We start from the raw sequence: 18,766 nt of genomic DNA on the forward strand, positions 1-18,766 counted from the left end.
TCATAGATCCATGTTATATTCCACTGGCAAGTGGGCTAGTGGTGAACTTTGACAGTATGTGTTCTGTTATTCAGCCAGTTGGCTCTCCTTCTAGTACTCTCTGGCCTAATTTCCAAATGGGAGATCCTCACTATGAGGCATGAATAGGGGATAGTGTCAAAGGTCTTAGCACAACATAGGTGGTATGTCCTGTTATCTGTCATCCAGGTCTTTGTGGTCAGTATCCAAGGAGTCCACAAAGGTCAATAAGCAAGATCTACCCTTGCCAAACCTAAAATGGGCAGTTGAAGATCACCTCTGTCCCTGTGGATATGGTCCATGCTGATTCCTGCAGTAGTCATGCAGATAATGCTTTTTAGGGGTATGAGTTAGTAGTTGTAGTTCTGCATCTTACCAGATTGATGTGCATTGCATAGCACACAACATTTGATACTACATTTCGTAGTGTGGTTGATATATGTGTGGAAAAATTACTGAGACCTCAAGGTTGTAGTACTTGTGGAGGTGCCAACACATGGATGTATTTTAAATATATGACATAAAGTTAGATAGTGCCCTCAGTTTGCAATATTTCTACATGTATTTTCATGCCATACAAAGGAAGTGGACAGTAAACATAAGAAACACAGCATAGTATATATATATATATATATATATATATATATATATATATATATATATATATATATATATTTCCATAGCTCGAGGAGCAGCAGGTTTGTGCGATGGTTAGCAAGATGCATCTGTTTGTATGTTGCTAAGCAATGTGCAAATGCGAGGTGCATTGCTAAAGTCTGACAGTTAGTACTGAGTCTGTGGAATACACCTGCTACTGAACTGACACTGTGACAGCAGGTGTTAGTACAGTGATACATTCCAAATTGGGTCCATATAATACTGGGTTGGAATACAGCTGTATCTAATACTTTTAACTACTTTTGCTTTACTGTTAGTGAGTGTTGGTGCCCAATGCACACCATCACACAATAATGCATTAAAGAAAAGAAATGGGGAAGACAGGGCACTGGTGAAATGGGGATGCTAAAGTCTGACAGTTAGTATTAAGTCTGTAGAATACACCTGCTACTTAACTGATTCTGTGGTGACACATTAATGCAGTAACACATTCCTTTTTGGGGCCAGATTGTACTGGGTTCAAATACAACTGAGTCTAACACATTTAAGTACTTTAGTATTACCGTTGCTCTGTTATGTGCACCATCGACCAATAATGCATTAAAGAAAAGAAATGCAGAAGATAGGATAGTGGTGAAATGGGGAGCAAGAAGGGGGAAGAAAAAATGGAAAGCCATACAGGAATTTGCAGGAGTTGTGTAGGAAAGAACCATATCTATCCAATTCTTCAACAGTAAAAACTGATAATATATGCAGAATATTAGCTGAATTTGGACTGTTACCTCCAGAGAGAGGGGTGATCATAATACAATCGTGTTGTAAAGTCAATTAGACTGAATCAAGTGTGTCAAGAAGACACATGTGCGAAATGGAGAGTTATGTATGGGACGATTTTATTTTATTTACTTATTTATTTATTTGTTTGTTTATTTATTTATTTTTGTGAGAGAGGTGCCCTTTTTTTTTTTTTTTTTAGGAGAGAGACGGGAATGTTGGAGAAGGGATGTAGGTATGTCTGGGCCTGGTAAGTTGGGTAAGTGAGGAAGCAATTGCAGACAGACAAGACAAACAAGAGGTAGGGACATCCAGGACACATAGATGTCAAGCTGATTGACACTAAAAATTGAGTCCTGACCCACAGGACCATCATCAATGTCACCTCACTCAGCCACTGCCTGGAGTGATCAATGTTGCTTCTCCTCCTCCTGGTCCTATGTAAAATGAGGGAGAAAAACCCCTCCACCCAGTGTCAGCTTGTACCACTACTGCCACTGCTCCTGGAGGGAACCACTAGCCTCTCCTCCAGGGCAGAACTACCTGAGGGCCTGAGGGGCAAGGTAGTGCAGAGGCAGCAGAGGTGGTGTTGCCAGGTTGGCTTCCAGATATGCTGGGCAATGGTGCCAGGGCCAGTGGAGTGAGGTCAGGTGGATCCTGTTGGGCAGGCCTCCACCGCTTTGCTGTGGAACGTTTTGTGATATGGTACTCATGGATGACAGGGACACATTTTGATGACACATAATATAATAAAACAACTGAAAAGAAATACATAAATAAATAAGGGTTAGGGTAAAAGCAAAAGAGATAAAATGAGTGCCTTCATATGTAAAATGCAATGCATTAATACAATTACTTTCCTCTATTATCTTAACCTTTACTCTTAAGACTACCACCTCTAACAGATAACTTATTACTTTTAAGACTAGCTGATCCTAAAAGATGCACACTATACTACAGACTGCAGCAAGTACTCCTTTACAAGTGCATATATTAAATATGTGCATGTTCCAATTATCCAGAATACAGTTTACAGCAGGGGATGTGTGCCACTGGTATAGAACTGTATTTGAACCCACCACTTCTGACTAAAGTCTAATATTGCAGTCTTGGTTTGTGTTGCAGAGAAATGCGTGCATACTTGCTTTTACAGTTGGAATATGTATGTTCATTTTGATACAACTGTATACAAAACCAAAAAAAGCTACCTTTAACTTTTAATGCAACAATAACACTACTCTTCTACTCCATACATACCACATGCCTCCCTCATTCTCACCAATCTAGTGGCATGGGTCTTAACATTGCACTTCCTTTCCATGGCAGCTGTGGAAAAACCAGAACAGAACAGAATACCATTATGAACACCAGTCTTTCCTATATTCAGCTTTTAAGTCTTACAAGTACTCTCTGTACTTGATACTTACACATCTGTGGGATGTCCTCCATTCTAAATTCCTTGATCCAAGCATCAAGGGTACCCCTCTTCCTCCAACACAGGTCACTAAAGTGGTGCCTACATTGGTCACCAGTGCAGCTGATACCAGTGGCACTGATCACAGCCTGGACCAAACTGTCCCAAGTCTCTGACTTATAGTGGGATCCAGAATAGCCCTCCTACAGCAACCTGTCAGTGTGTTGTTTCACTAGCAGTCCAACATAGGTTCATAGATGAGTACTAGACTAACTTCCCTTGAAGGTCATTTTAAGCCTAGCCAATTACCCCATGTGGGAATCAAACCTTGCACTTTGTGTCTATAAGGTAAGCAGCTTAATCATTATGCCAACCTCACAAATATCTGTTTACCTCTGCATTAGAACCCTGAACACCATCACACAAGCTAGCTGCTGTCCTTTGAGCCACAGAAGCAAAAGTACACCTACCCCCTATTTTGAACCCAGGACCATCCCACCACAACAGTGCATCAGCCCACCAATCTAAACACCTTGGACTCCTGGACACCCCATATCTGAACCCTAAATTTCACACCCTCTCTTCAAACATCTGACATGTCTTCCATGGATTAAGAGCAATGGAAACTGATGGTTTCCTGACAATTCCAATTATAGCATTTACTGGGAGTGTACACACTGTTTGAAATTGTTGCACATTGTGCACCATCTTGCAAATCTGGTGTATGGTCGTAAGTGGTGCACAACAGTGGCAAGCAATGCAATTTCAGGGTTATTTGATGTACAGGCAGTTGTGTATCTGTGTTTAACAAATGTGAAGATCATGGAGTCCAGGCAGCAGAAATCTACTTAAGAATATAGTACACAGTATGCCAACAGTCGTAGATTTTATAATAAATGTAATAATACATAGATAAATAAAGAAATAACTGACACAATATTAGTGTCTCAGCCCTCATACATATAATTAATATCAGCTACACTATGTCAAGTGTTATAAGTGAGAGTGACTGTAATGGGAAGTGGAACAACAGTAAAAAATGTATGGAATATTTGTATTTGAACCCAAGACCATGTGCATGGCCATCCTACACTTGCACTTGTTGCCACAAGGTTAAGATAATTCTTGTCTATGCTGCAGTTCATTGCTATAAACTGCAATGTTACAACAGTAAAACAAAGGTTGCACACCCTGTATTAGAACCCAGGATCATCTGTACTCCATCTTTACACTTGCACTTACACCTGCTGACACAGGAATAATTACATGATATTGCCTATTTTACTATTCATTCTTAAGGTCTCACTGTTAATCATTATACAGCATCACTTAGAAATGCCCAGTAGTATTAATTGAATGCACCCAGTTTCTGTGTTTGTCTGACTGGGTCCTGTCTGCTCCTGGGCTCCAGTTTGCCCACTGCTGCACTTTGCACATACCAGATAAACACAGCCAAGCCTAACATTAATTTTCCTCCATTTCCTGTGTTTGCACTGAGTCAGGACTGGCCTTTGTTCAACTGGTGCCCTAGGCAAAAGGTCTTCACAGTTCCCCCCCCCCAACACCACCCTGTGCCCCATCTGATCTACCTACACCATCCTTACAGATTACTGGAAAAGCTCCCCTGTTACCACGGCACCCTAGGCGGCTGCCTAGTTGACCTATGCCTAAGGCCAACTATGTGCTGAGTGGCACAATATGCAAACAAGGGAAAATGAAAAAAAAAGAGAAAGAAAAAGATTCAGACCCAGTACCATCTGGCCAAAAAAAGGAAAGTATCAGTGCGTTAACACATGTTGCCAGAGAGTCAAAGTAGCAGGTGTGTTTCATAGATTCAGTAGTAACTGTCAGACTTTACCAATGTGGCTTGTGATTGGGCACTGCTTAGCACAGATGTATCTTGCATGCATATACACTTTGCAGATTGTTGCACAATGGAAAACTACATATTACTAAGTATTACTGCTGCTTATTGTCCATTTGTTGTGCATGGCATGACATTACATGTGGAAAAATTAAAAAAAATGAAGGCCCTATCTCACAGTGTGTCACTTATTTACAATACACTCACATGTTGCCCTCCCCAAGAAATGCAACCCTGGTATCTCAGCACTTTTTCCACATATACTATGTATCACTTACACTACAGAAAGTAATATCAAATGTTGTGTCATATGCAATGCACATCATTCTGGTAACATGCACTATCGAACTACAACTATTGACTCATAAGCCTAACAAACCCTATTTGCAAGGCTAGAGATAGGGATCAGCATGGATCTTATCCACAGGGACATAGTTGATCTTCAACATACTTGAGTCAACCCATGTTGTTTGCCAAGGATAGCTCTTGCCTAGTGAACCTCGTGGACTTCTTTGATACTGACTCGGAAGACCTGGATAACAGATAACAGGACATACTGCCTATGTTCAGTTATCCAAGGCCATTGACAATATCCCTCATTCATGTCTCATAGTGAAAATGTCCCATCTAGGAATTAAGCCATACAATACTAGATGGATAGGCAATCAGCTGGCCAACAGAATACACAATCTCAGGGTTGGGACTGCACCTTCACCACTAACGCACTCACCAGTGGAATACCACAAGGATCTGTGGTGGCCCATCAACTGTGTGGAAAATACTTCCCTGAAGTGCAGCCAGTGATAGTTGGCCTGTGGTTTACCATGTTTGCAGATGATTGTTAATTGGATACAATCATATAGATTTCTTCAATGATGGTAACACATTACAGATGGGGCTGACAGAGACAAATGATTGATGCCAAACTCACAGACTGAACCTTACAGCAAACAATGCCTTATTGTCCTGTTTGGCAATGAAGTACCCCTGCTAATTATGATATACATAGCACCCCTCTCAGCTCAAACACAGTGTTGTGGGACTTGTGAACACATGTTCATAACATCTATACTTTCATCACTATGTGTCCATAATTCTGCATTGTGCACATCATACATATGGACATCACATCTAAGACCAGGGACATCATAGCTCTGTAGTACTCCACCATTATCAAACCACTAATTGAGTGCAAGGCTCCCTTCTGTGTGTACCTCAGCAAACAACTGCAGCAATTGGAGAAAAAATAGAGGTTTATGACAGGGAGAATGCAGGTCCTCCAAACATCACATACATGGAAAGACTACAAGACCTGTCATTGTACTCAATTTCCTGCAAGCTGCTGCAAAGCGACCTATACCTGACCTACAGAGAAGTCCCAGACCCTACCCTACTGGAAATGCTGGACATCTGCAAATCAAATGGAACAAGAATAACTTGGGTCAGCATTCTCTGACTAGCCTATGACATAAACAGAGCATACAGGGGAGACAGATATATCCCACAGTGACTCGCACTCCTCTGTCATAGGCTCCCCCTGCATTTGAAGCAGTGCTCCTCAATGACCATGTTCAAGCGCAACCTTCACTACTGGTTGGGTGATTGTAAAGTCACCTCTGGGCTGATACCTATGGCTTTCAGAGACAGGCCTACTTGTTGCTGCACACAAATCCACAATAGCCATCTAAATATGCTTAATAAAGGTACTTGTGTTTTTTACAAAGCTAGGCCTCTGTTGCTCATGTATACTGACAACCATGTACTCGTAAAATTGCAAATACAATATGTGAGAGATGCAACTATACAATGAGTCTGGAGTAAATGCTCTGTGTCTCTCTCTCTCTCTCTCTCTCTCTCTCTCAGGTAGCAACAGACCAGATATCAAACAGGTTGTCAACACACACACACACACCACTTCCTCAACAGACCAAGTGCACAACACATGACCCCACATACGCAGAGGTAGTCATTAGAAGTTTACCAAAAGAGCAGAGACCTCGCAAATGCAAACCTTCTGCACACATTACCGTCCCAGTAGAACCCAATACACATAAAAAAATGTATTAGTGTGTCAGTCATTAAGTCCTTAAGGCAAAACATCTGAAAACCATTGTCTTGGTCATAGGCGAATCCATAGTGAGACACATAGATGTCCGCCTCACCAGGTTGTACAAGGTGAAAGTCATGGTCAGCTGCCTGTTGGGTGCCAGATCCACAAAGTCATGCACGCACTCAAGTCTCTCAACAACAAGCACAGTTATAACTCTGTCATACTCCATGTTGATGTTATTACTTGAAACATACCTCACTGGACTATATGAAGAGTGATATGACTGAGCTCTCAGATTATCTGTCCTAGACAGGTATGTCCATACCTTCACCCTGGATGATGCTTCAATACAAACAAAATAATTATCGATTTCAACAATTGGCTTAGCTACTGATGTCAGTCTGGGGGATCCAGTATTTGTCAGCCTGGGATGATATGGTCGATAGATCATGCTGCTTTGCCAGGGATGGTCTTCATCTGTCACCTCTTGACTTTCACTTACTGTCCAAGGTACTTCCTCCCCATAGTGCCTTTTTAGGCAATGTCATAAAAACAAAATTCCCGATGTAAAAATATCCTCAAAAGACAAACTCATGGTTATGGTGCTTAATGCTAGGAGTGTAAATCAGAAGTTACACTGAACGGAGGCACTACTTATTTGGGAAGAGGTCAATGTTTGTGCAGTCATTGAGACATGGTTTAGGGCTGCAGAGAGGTCTCCAGCCATGAAAGGCTATAATGCCATCCACACATTCAGGCTGCCAAATGAATGTGAAAGAAACAAAAGAGGAGGTGCATCCATCTTCATGAAAGATAAATACACCTCAAGACCGGTGCCTTCCGGGAGCTACCTGACTCACCCATAATACAGCCAAACACCCTAGGCATGGGTGACTTTAACTATCTTTCCATTGATTGGGATATTCATATAAACTGAAACATGATTGATCTAAGGTTCCTGCACTTTGTAAACATAAATGCTCTGGAACAGTTAGTCTGCAATCCAACAAGAGGGTGGAATGTCCTGGACCTAGTAGTCACCAACATGGGATATTGCTGCACCACCCCATATGTGAGACTCTCCCTGCTAAAGTCTGACCATAAATCAGTCATGTTCAAGGTGAGAACTGTACCTGACTCCCCCCCCACCAGTATCCAAAAGGTTTCAAAGTTTCTCCAAAACAGACTATAACCTCTTAAGCAATAGCATGCACAGTTTCAAACCTCCTGCTACCACTGACAGTAAAGAATCTTATATGGAGGAGTACACAAATATCCTGTATACACAGCTTTACAAGTGTATATACTTAGCTGTACCAGAATGGATCAAAACATGCTCATGAAAAAAACAAGCTACCTTGGTAGACATCTAGCATAAATAGACTATACAACATGAGAAAGAAACTGATGTCCAGGAATTAGAGGGAACAGTCTCAGTAGAAGAACATCCTCCAAAGCTTGAACAAGCAAATGAGACACATTATAAAGTCTTCTAAAGCTAATTATGAAATTAAATTAGCATCCATAGCTAAGTATGACACAAGGCATTCTTTATCTATGTCTGTAATGTAAAAGGGTAAGCCCAGCTTTGAACTGAATTCATTGTGGAAGGTACCAGTCATAATGAACCTGAGGACATTGCCAACCTGGTAGCAGACAAGTTAGGCAAAAATTTCACCCCCTGTCTCCAGCAATCATACCCCAAAGCACATCTGTCACCAGTTCTCTACCTATTATCTCCAAGGAACAGGTCATAACTGCCAAGGCCAAAAACACAGCCTTTAGGGGACCGGATAACATCCCAGGCTGCTTCCTTAATGGTGTAAAGCAAGAGTTAGCAGAACCAGTGGGTACTCTTTTCAATCACATTAGTGGGTCCCTCAATCAGCCCAGGGAACTATAGACCCATAAGCTTGACCAGCTTTGTCTGTAAGGCCATGGAGAGAATCATCTTGGACATTATCAACAAGGACATTGGTGACCTTCAAACTCTTGACCTGACCCAGTTTGGCTTCATTAAGGGAAGATCATGCCTGTTAAACCTAGTGGAATTCTTCAAGATTGTCAGCAAAGTGCTGGATGTATACAAATCGGTACATACTGCCTATCTCAACTTGGCCAAGGGCTTTGACACACTCCCCCACTCAGGAATCAGTGAAAAACTCACCCAGCTGGGGATTAACCCATATGTCATTAGACGGGTAGCCAACTGGCTCATCAGCAGAACACAATCAGTCATACTTGGGTATTCCACCTCTACCAGCAGACCTGATACCAGTAGTGTTCCACAAGGGTGTGTGCTGGACCTTCTACTGTTCAGGTAATAACAGATGGCCAGTGGCTCAAAAGGTTCACCGATGACTGCAAACTATGTGCAATCATTGAATCTCCAAACAATGCCAACATACTACAAATGGGCTTACATACATAAATGATTGTTGCCAAAGCCACAGACTTAAACTTAACAACAAAAACATGCACTATTATCCCTTTTGACAAAGGACAGGTACCTGCAAATTACACTATTAATAATATCCCCCTAAGTTCCAACACAATGGTAAGAGGTTTGGGAATACAGGTTGATAGCAATGTCAACTTTGATCATCATGTGCCCACAGTGATAAGGAAGGCCTTTTCTGTTGCAAACATAATAAGTAAGGCCATAAGCATTCAAGACTAAGGGTGTTATCAGTCCACTGTACTTGTCCCTCATCAGACTAGTAATAGAGTACAATATTCCCTTTTGCATGTACCTCACCTGCCACCTGCAGCAGCTAGAGAGACCTAAGAGATATCTTACTAAGAAAATCCAGGGACTTCAACACATGACTTACATGGATAGACTGATGATCCTGTCATGGTAATTAGTATCATATAGACTGATGAGAGGTGACTTGTTCCTGGCCTACAGAGCCCTCTCAAACCCTGCCTTAATGGAAATGTTGCACCTCGTAATTGAAAATGGACAAGACCCACTCACTGTAGGGACCTTAAGCTAGCCTGTGACATCAACAAGGCATGCTGGAGAGACAGATGTGTTTCCCAGAGATTGCCACTGTATGGAGCAAACTCCCAATTCACGTGAAACTGAGCACATCAATAACCCTGTTTAAGAGTAACTTGGACAAGTGTATGGGAAATTGTAAAATTACCTTGGGTGTTTCACCTATGTCACTCTTAGACAGGGGTAACCAGTGTTGATCATGGATGTGCAAATATGGACTACAGATCTTGTTCTATAAGAGAACAATGGTACAGCTTCATTAGGCTTGAAAATGTCCTAGGGACATTAGCCTAGTAACCTCCTATGAACCTATGAACCTAGGGCCATTATGATAGTAGTCTCGTATTAACCTAGGAAGCTATGAACCTATGCAGGCCTGCCAACATATTGTCTCAGACATGTCCTGCTGATGTCACGTACTATAAGTTTAGCTGTAGTCTTGCAAAAGTCAGACTTGTGCCATGGTACTTGCATTGGGGTTCTATTCTCACTATAGTCAACTGTGTGTGTGTGTGTGTGTGTGCGTGCATGCTTTTGCTTGAAATTACAGAGAGCCTTTTACCACAGCATATGGGACACTGTTATTACCATATTCTCAACAGACACTGATGATGTCATCAGCTATATCAGATATTTGGATATGCAGTCATCCCACCAGGGCAATATCAGGCACTGGCCTGGAGGCCAGGCAGATGTCACCTCATTCTATACAAGGCAGATTACAGTGACATGGCTTTTAATCTATCCATATACATCATGGCATGGTTTGTAGGCCCTGTATTATCTTGCTGAAAAAGCCATGTGGTATGTCCAGCTGATGCATGTGTCTGTTGAGGTACATGCAAAAGAGAGTATTATACTGTACTGTGGTTCTGATGATGTTTGAGTTTGATGCTATCATACAATCTTAAGATCTGAATATGATGGTGTGACTTGTGATATGCACCATACTGTTGTCCTGGGAAATCATTAGAGAAGTTAAAAAAGAAATTATACACATTATAGTTTCTGACTTCACAACCCTTACAGGACCATTCACTATACAGTTGTGAAATGTTGATGCTATTAACTGTTTAACTTTCCAAGACCAATATATGTCAAAGGTACAATGAGCAGTTCAACAACACAAATGCAAATATACTAAGCACTAAGTTAGCAATGCAGCCTGAGCATCAGACACATCTTTTGTACCCCTGAATCCAAAAGATAAAAAACAGGGATATGGCATAGTTATCATAACTTTCACAGGGTGTTGTGTGAGGGGCAGGAAGCCTAGGCTAACATAAAAGGTAGGTGATTGTATGTGAGTAAGAACAAGAAGAAGGTAGGCATTGGGATCAAACAACAAATAGCTATTGAGACAAAATGAGTAACTGTTGTGTCTGTGTCTGTGGGGGTCCTCCAGGTGAAATTGGTGTTTGAGTGTCTGCATAAATACAGCCAAACTATGTTCTTGTTGTACATCTTGGTCTGTCAGACAGGTGTGAGCCATGCATGGTAGAGACTGGTTCATCATTGTCATCCCCAACCATGAGAACTGGATCTGCCAGGAGTTGCACTGACAAATCCACACCCAAGGTCAGATGCAATGCTGCTACCTGAATTTGACCAATGTCTGCTGGACAACCTCCCTTCATGGGGACACCAGTGACAATAACCCCATGGCCTGCCATGTCTAGGTGTGGATAGCACACTCACTGACAGAGCAGTGGAAGTACTGCTGCTAAGGGAGTGTTATCAGGCATGGCCACATTGCCTGACAGCAGATGATGTGGTTGAACTATGCCCACAAGGATGTTGTTCCCTTTCCAGCAGATGTTTCATCACAGACACTGCTTGCTCCATGACAGACAACTCGGGTCCATCACAGAAACCTCTTGTTCCAGTGTGTCATTCATCCAATCCAGTGAATCGGCAAAATGGTGGAGGCAGTCATGCATGTCAGACTGTGCCACATGCACAATCCTGAGCATTTGTCTGAAACACCTATGAAAATATGCCTGTGCCTCCATGATGTCCCTAAAAATACTTTTAGTGGCATGAAAGTGATACCTGCACCAGGTGGAGGAGGGACAACAGGCCCCTCCTGAGCACCCCTATCAATCCTCCTGTGTGGCATCTCACCTACATGTTGGCTATAACCAGACTCAACAGGCACTGAGCTACAGTAGCCACACTTCCATGGTCAATGTCCTTGCTCTCCACCTGTCCAAGATCTGTGGGGTCAATGTACTGGGTAGGCATAGGCCTACTGGCTGCATCCAATGGAAATGTAGGGAGTGGCTGTATATCAACCTCTGTATCAAACTCAACATTTGCACCCTCCTGACTGTGCCTCAGTTTGGTCACCACCATCAACAGAGTCTGCTGATACACTCTATCACACATTAGGTGGCACAAGACCCAACTCCCACTGTCATGATCACCTATGATGAAAAGCAAAAAACACATGACTACATTAATACCTGCAGTACTATAGTGAAATATATGTTAACAAACTAATAGTTCTGCCACTATTACAAACAGCACAGCAATGCATACAACAGGCCTGAGATCAAAATCACACACTGCAAAATTTCTTTAAATTGCTCAACAGTACTGCCATGAAAATATTTGGCTTACCATCTGCAGAAGATATACTGTCCTGTACTCCAGATGGTCCTGGAAGAAGTTAAGCAAGAGGTAAGGATAATTATTAACACAGGGTGCAATACATTTACCCCTTTAAACCTGCATTAAGTCTAATATTAACAAGAACATACCTGACAACTCCAACCTAAACTTATTTCTGTAGCAATCTTCAACCCCCCCCAAAAAAAAAAGACATGTAGCACAGAATTAACATTCATTTCAACTGTTTTACTGTACAACAGTATTCAACTGTTCAGATAACAAAGCCTACCTGGAAACTCCTCCTGGGACATGCTTGCTGTCTTGGAAGGTCTTGAGCCCACATATGTTCATAGATTAGTACTAGACTAACTGCCCTTGTGAGCCATTTTAAGCCTAGCCAATTATCCCTTGTGAGACTCAATCCTTGCACCTTGTGTTTGCAAGGCAAACTCCTTAACCATTAGGCCACCGCCACAACCCTCAGAAAGAAAAGGCAAAAAATCCATCCATACACATCCAGTGCATGCTGTTCCGCACTCTCATGGCAGATGTCTAGATCTCTAATATTGGCCAGGCACTCTTCATTGAGGGCTAGTGGTGGTTCCTTAACAGGCCCTCCCCTGGTAGGCATTTGGTCATGGCTCACTGCAGCTGCTCGCCTGCATGTAGTAGTGATCATGACAGTGGCCCTGTGGTGCACTTGTTCGTATGTTCAGCAGTGGCCACCCACAGCATTCACATTTTGGGCAATTAGCTGGAATATTTGCATCTGGCATGCCATAGCTCCCTGTCCCCTTTCCAGGAGAAAAACACCATGTTGCCAAAATCCATACACAATTATTTGATTTTCCACAGTGGTGAAGGAGGGTCTACATGGAGTGACATGCCTGAGTGGCATACTTATAGGTGTCCTAAAAGACAATAGAAGTATAATACACATAAGCATCACATAACTTCAAAATAACTGTTTCCAGATAAAACAGAAAAGGTAGCTAGTAAGCATTATCCACTGGAGAAACATAAAACAGTCTACAGATGTGAAATACTAACAACAGGCAGGATACAAAACAAGGAGAGTAACAAGAGCAATATATCCTTGTTTGTGCCATAACAGTCACTCACCTTTGCTCCCCCCTGAAAAAGAGCATTCTGTGCTTTTTTGTACCATCAAACCTGACCTTCAGTTGTTGGCAACTGCATACCATATCATTCCCGGTTAATATCCTCACACATTTTTAGGCCAATGATATAGACTGGCTTACACACTGCATGTGTCAGAGTACTGGTCAGATAACTGATGAATGACAAAGAAACAGAGAGCATTATATTTGAAAGCAATAATCATAACAGGTGGTGTGATCACTAAGTACACTATGTCCAAATATAATACATTTACAAATGACATTTTATGGTTTGATTTTAGTGTAAATTCTGTTGCAGTTGGTTGTGTGAAGAATAACTTTAGTTTTTTGCTGCAGAGTTGTTGGTATGACAATGAGAGTAAGGCACCCATCCTGTTTTCTGAAGGTGCACTGCAGTGGGAGCTGAAATCCAGACATTTGTAGAAATATCTTATGCGCATTAACATTTTCTACTGTGTAGCATTAACATTTTCTACTGTGTATGTCATAGATTGCATTTCCTCATTTAAAGTATTTCTCCATTTTTTTTATTAGATAAGTAGACCACCCAGAAAGTAGACAGCCAAAAATAGAAACCGGATACATTTAATCAATGTATTGCCTATAACAGCAGGTATAAGTGTAGGGCTGGAATACAGATGGCCCTGGGTTGTAGTACAGCATGTGCAACCTTTGTTTTACTGTTGTGACATTGCAGTTTATAGCAATGAACTGCAACATGATCAGCTGTTATTTCAACTCTCCTGTGGCAACAGGTGTTAGTATAGCATTGTCAAGTACATGGTCCTGAGTTCAAATACAGCATATTCCATACACTTTTACTGTTGTTCCACTTCCCATTATAGTTACTCTCACTTATAACACTTGACATAGTGCAGCTGATATTAATTATATCTATAAAGGCTAAGACACTAATATCGTGTCAGTTATTTATATATCTACGTATTAACACATTTATTATCAAATGTATGACTGTGAGCATACTGTGTACTATATTCCTGTAAGTAGATTTCTGCTCTCTGGATGGCCATGACCTTCACATTATCAAACACAGATACATAACTGCCTGCACATCAAATAACCTTGAAATTGCATTGCTTGCCACTGTTGCACACTGCTTACCATTGTGCACCATGTTTGCACAATGATGCACAGTACAGAACAATTTTAAACATTGTGAACACTCCCAGTAAAAGCTATAACTGAAATGGTTGGAAACTATCATTCTCCATTGCTCTTGATCCATGATAGACATGGCAGGCATTCATAGAGAGAGTGTGATATTTAGAGCTCAAAGATGGAGTATCTAGTAGTCCAAGATTTTTGTTGGACTCCTAGTGAAACACTAAAGTGGCAGAATGCAGCAGGGGACTATTCTGATTCCCAGATAGAGGCTTGGGATAGTTTGGCCTAAGCTGTGACCAGTGCCCAAGTATCTCCTGCACTGTTGAGCAATGCAGGCATCACTACAATGACCTCCAGAGGAGGAAGAAGGGTACACTCGATGCTTGGACAGAGGAATTTAGGATGGAGGATATTCCACACATGTGTAACTATCAACTACAGAGAGTACTTGTAAGGCTTAAAAGCTGAATATAAACAAGACTGGTATTCATAATGGCATTCTGCTCTGTTTTTTCCACAGCTGCCATGGAGATGGAGTGCAGTGTTAGGACCCATGTCACTAGATTGGAAGAGGAAGGTATGTGGTATGTATGCAGCAGATGAGTAGTGTTATTGTAGCATTAAAAGTTAAAGATAGCTTTTTGGCATTTTATACAGTTGTATCAAATTGAGCGTGCATATCTCAACTGTAAAAGCAAGTATGCATGCATTAGTCTGTAGCACAAACCAAGAGTACAATATTAGACATTAGTCAGAGGTGGTGGGTTCAAATACCACACTTCCCAACTATACAATAACTGTTAATTCTTCAATTATGTGCAATCTAAAGGTTTAAAGTAAAAGCTCTATACCAGTGGCACACATGCACTGCTGTAAACTGCAATCTGGATGATTAGAACATACATATGTGCAATATATGCACATGCAAAGGAGTACTTGCTGCAATCTGTAGTATAATGTGCATCTGTTAGAAGCTGGTAGTCTTAAAAGTAATCAGTTATCTGTTAGGGGGTGAAAGTCTTAAGAGTAAAGGTTAAGATAATAGAGTCAAATAATTGTATTAATGCATTGTATGTTACATAATAAGGTACTAATCTTATCTCTTTTTTTTTCTCTGTCCCCAAACTTTATCTTTTTTTCCCCTATTTTATTATGTATCATCGAAATGTGTCCATGTCATCCATGTGAACCATATCATGATATGCCCCTCAGCACAGCAGGGTAGGCTTGCCTCAGAGGATCCACCTGCCCCCACTCCACTGGCATTAGCACTGTTGCCCAGTACATCCAGAAGCTGACCTGGCAACGCCACCTCTGCTGCCTCTGCACTACCTGCCCTCTCAGGTGGTTCTATCCTGGGGGATAGGCCATTGGTTTCCTCTGGGAGCAGTGGTAGGGGTGGTGAGTTTATCATGCACACTGAACTGCCAGGGATAGTGCACAGGGTTGTGCGCTGCACTGCTGGTGCACCCCTACACCAGATGGAGGGGCTGCTGTCCCTCATTTTATGTAGGACCAGGAAGAGGAGAAGGAGACATCAAGAGCTCCAGCCAGTGCAGGCCTGAGGTGACAGTGATGACAGTTCAATGTGTGAGGACTTGACATTCATGAGTCCTGGATGTCCCTGCTCTTATCCCATCAATGATGTCCACTGACCTCTAGTGTCCATCACTGTCCCTGAGTCTTGCCTTATTTGTCTTATCTGTCTGCAATTGCTTCCTCACCTACCCAACTTACCAGACCCAGACATACCTGTGTTCCTTCCCTAACATTCCTGTCTATCACAAAAAAGAATAAGCTGCTGTCACACACACAAAACAAATTTTCCCATACATAGCAGTCCATTTCACACACATGTCTTCTTGACACACTTGGTTTGGTCTAATTGGCTATACAACATGATTGTGTTGTGGTCACCCCTCTCTCTGGAGTTGACAGTCCAAATTCGACTAATATTCTGCATATATTATCAGTTTTTACTGTGGAAGAAATAAATAGCTATGGTTCTTTCCTATCTCTCTCTCCTGCATATTCCTATATTGGTTTTCATTTGTTATTCCCCCTGCTTCCTTCCATTTTACCACTGTCCTATCTTCCCCATTTCTTTTCTTTAATGAATTATTGAATGATGACATGCATTGTGCACCAATGCACAACAATGGTAATATGAAAGTACTTAAAAGTGTTTGATTCAGTTGTATTTGTTCCTAGTACCATCTGGTCCCAGAAAGGAATCTATTACTGTATTAAATGCATTAACATGTGCCGCCACATAGTCAGTTCTGTCAGACTTTAGAATTCCCATTTCACCACTGTCCTATCTTTCCTATTTCTTTTCTTTAATGCATTATTACATGATGGTGCACATCGTACACCCAACGTGCAACAACGTTAAAGCAAAAGTAGTTAAAAATATTTGATAGAGCTGTACCAGAAAGGCTCATCCAGACCCTGCTACACTTTGCTGTGAAGGAAAGGTTAGTTTGCTGTTATTTTTTGTATTTCTGTATTGCCTTTCTATATTTTGAATACTGTAGTTTGTTTTCTTTATGTTTGTTTTTTTGCATTCTTTTTTTTTAAACAGCATAAATTAAAACTCAAAAAGAGACAGCACTCTCTCTTTCTGGAGTCAAGCAGAATTTTTCCCCTCCCTCTCCACCCTAAGTTGTCTTGTTTGTTACCACTGTCTTCTAGTTGTCCGCCTCTTATGTTAATCTGACCATATATCTCATTTCTCTCTACTTTCACTGGCTTATGACAACTATTCAACCACCATCTTTGAAATCCCACCCTTCTATTTTTATTTTTATTGGCCATCCTTATTTAACATAGTACCAAAATACAAAAAGTACCCCTTTTCAGTCCATCTTTCAGTCCATCTTAGTAACTTAAAAATCCTAACTCTCCTTAAAACTTTAAACTTTTAAACACAGTTACCTACTTTTTCATATCTAACTTCTCTAGTGTGCACAATCTTAGAGTGCACTCCTTCAATCTTACCTTTACATCCCTATGTACTACTAGCTCTTCTAATACTAAAAAAAAATCATCTCTCTCTGACTGACTCCAGACTTTTCTCTATCTGTTAAACCTAGCACTTGCTCCTACAGTACGGCACTTACCTTGATAGCATGCAAAGGCCAAAACCCACAAACCCAAAACCCCATTTTTAATCTTTTTTCATCTTTTTAAAGTTTTTTCTCTTTTTTCAGTTGTCCCAGTCCTCTCCTCGCAGGATCAGGGATCAGTGTTCCTCTCCCACAGAGCTCAGTGCTACTCATGTCCAATATCAACCTCCAATTCTCCAAAATCCTCAAACAACAAATCAACCCTCACTCAGAGATGCAACTACAGAGAGAACTAGGCTGAGCTCTCTCAACTGAGGAGGCTGAGCTCTCAGTCAAGAGGACAGGTTACCACACACAGGAGACCCACCACACACACACCCCATCTCCACCAACACACACAGCACACAACAACACAAATAAATACTAATAAGACAAATAAAGAAAAAAACAAAAACAGAGAGCAGGCAACCAAACACCACAGCAGAGGCCACCAAACCAGACACCCAAACAACCACCAGTCACAGCTCAAACACAACAAACACAACAAACAGTCACAGCCCCATGTAACCAGACACACTGGACTCACTAGAACACACTGAGTCAGACACACACAGATTGAGTGACTCTGAAGTCAGGAGAACGACGGTCCGCCACCTGACTGGGGAGTAAGGAGAAGGTCACAGTAAGCACTCAGGTCTCTGCTAGAATCTGCAATCAGCTCACCAGAATAATTGTCTTGCAGTGTGGTGTACAACTGAGACATTGTCCCTGATGGTGTAAGCAAGAAGAGACGCTGAGGAAGCCTCGCTGGACTACATGAAATTGAGAGTGCTGGAGTTGAGCAGTTATGTGAAGGACACCAGGGTACACTTCCAAAGTGAGATGCCTTCACCAAGAATGATGCCAACTCTGATGTCAGATGAAAGAAGAAAATGTCTGTCTGCCTCTGATGACATGCTGGACCTGTCACGCTGCTGCAAAAGGGCATTGACCTGTCACCCTGAGTTCGGATGACCAGCAGGATGTCACTGCTGGGGCCTTTCACTGGGGCTCCGGCACTTGGCACAAGGCTCACT

The sequence above is a fragment of the Protopterus annectens genome, chromosome 1.part0 (assembly GCF_019279795.1).
Source record: "Protopterus annectens isolate FY-2018-M chromosome 1.part0, PAN1.0, whole genome shotgun sequence".
Lineage (NCBI taxonomy): Eukaryota > Metazoa > Chordata > Ceratodontiformes > Protopteridae > Protopterus > Protopterus annectens.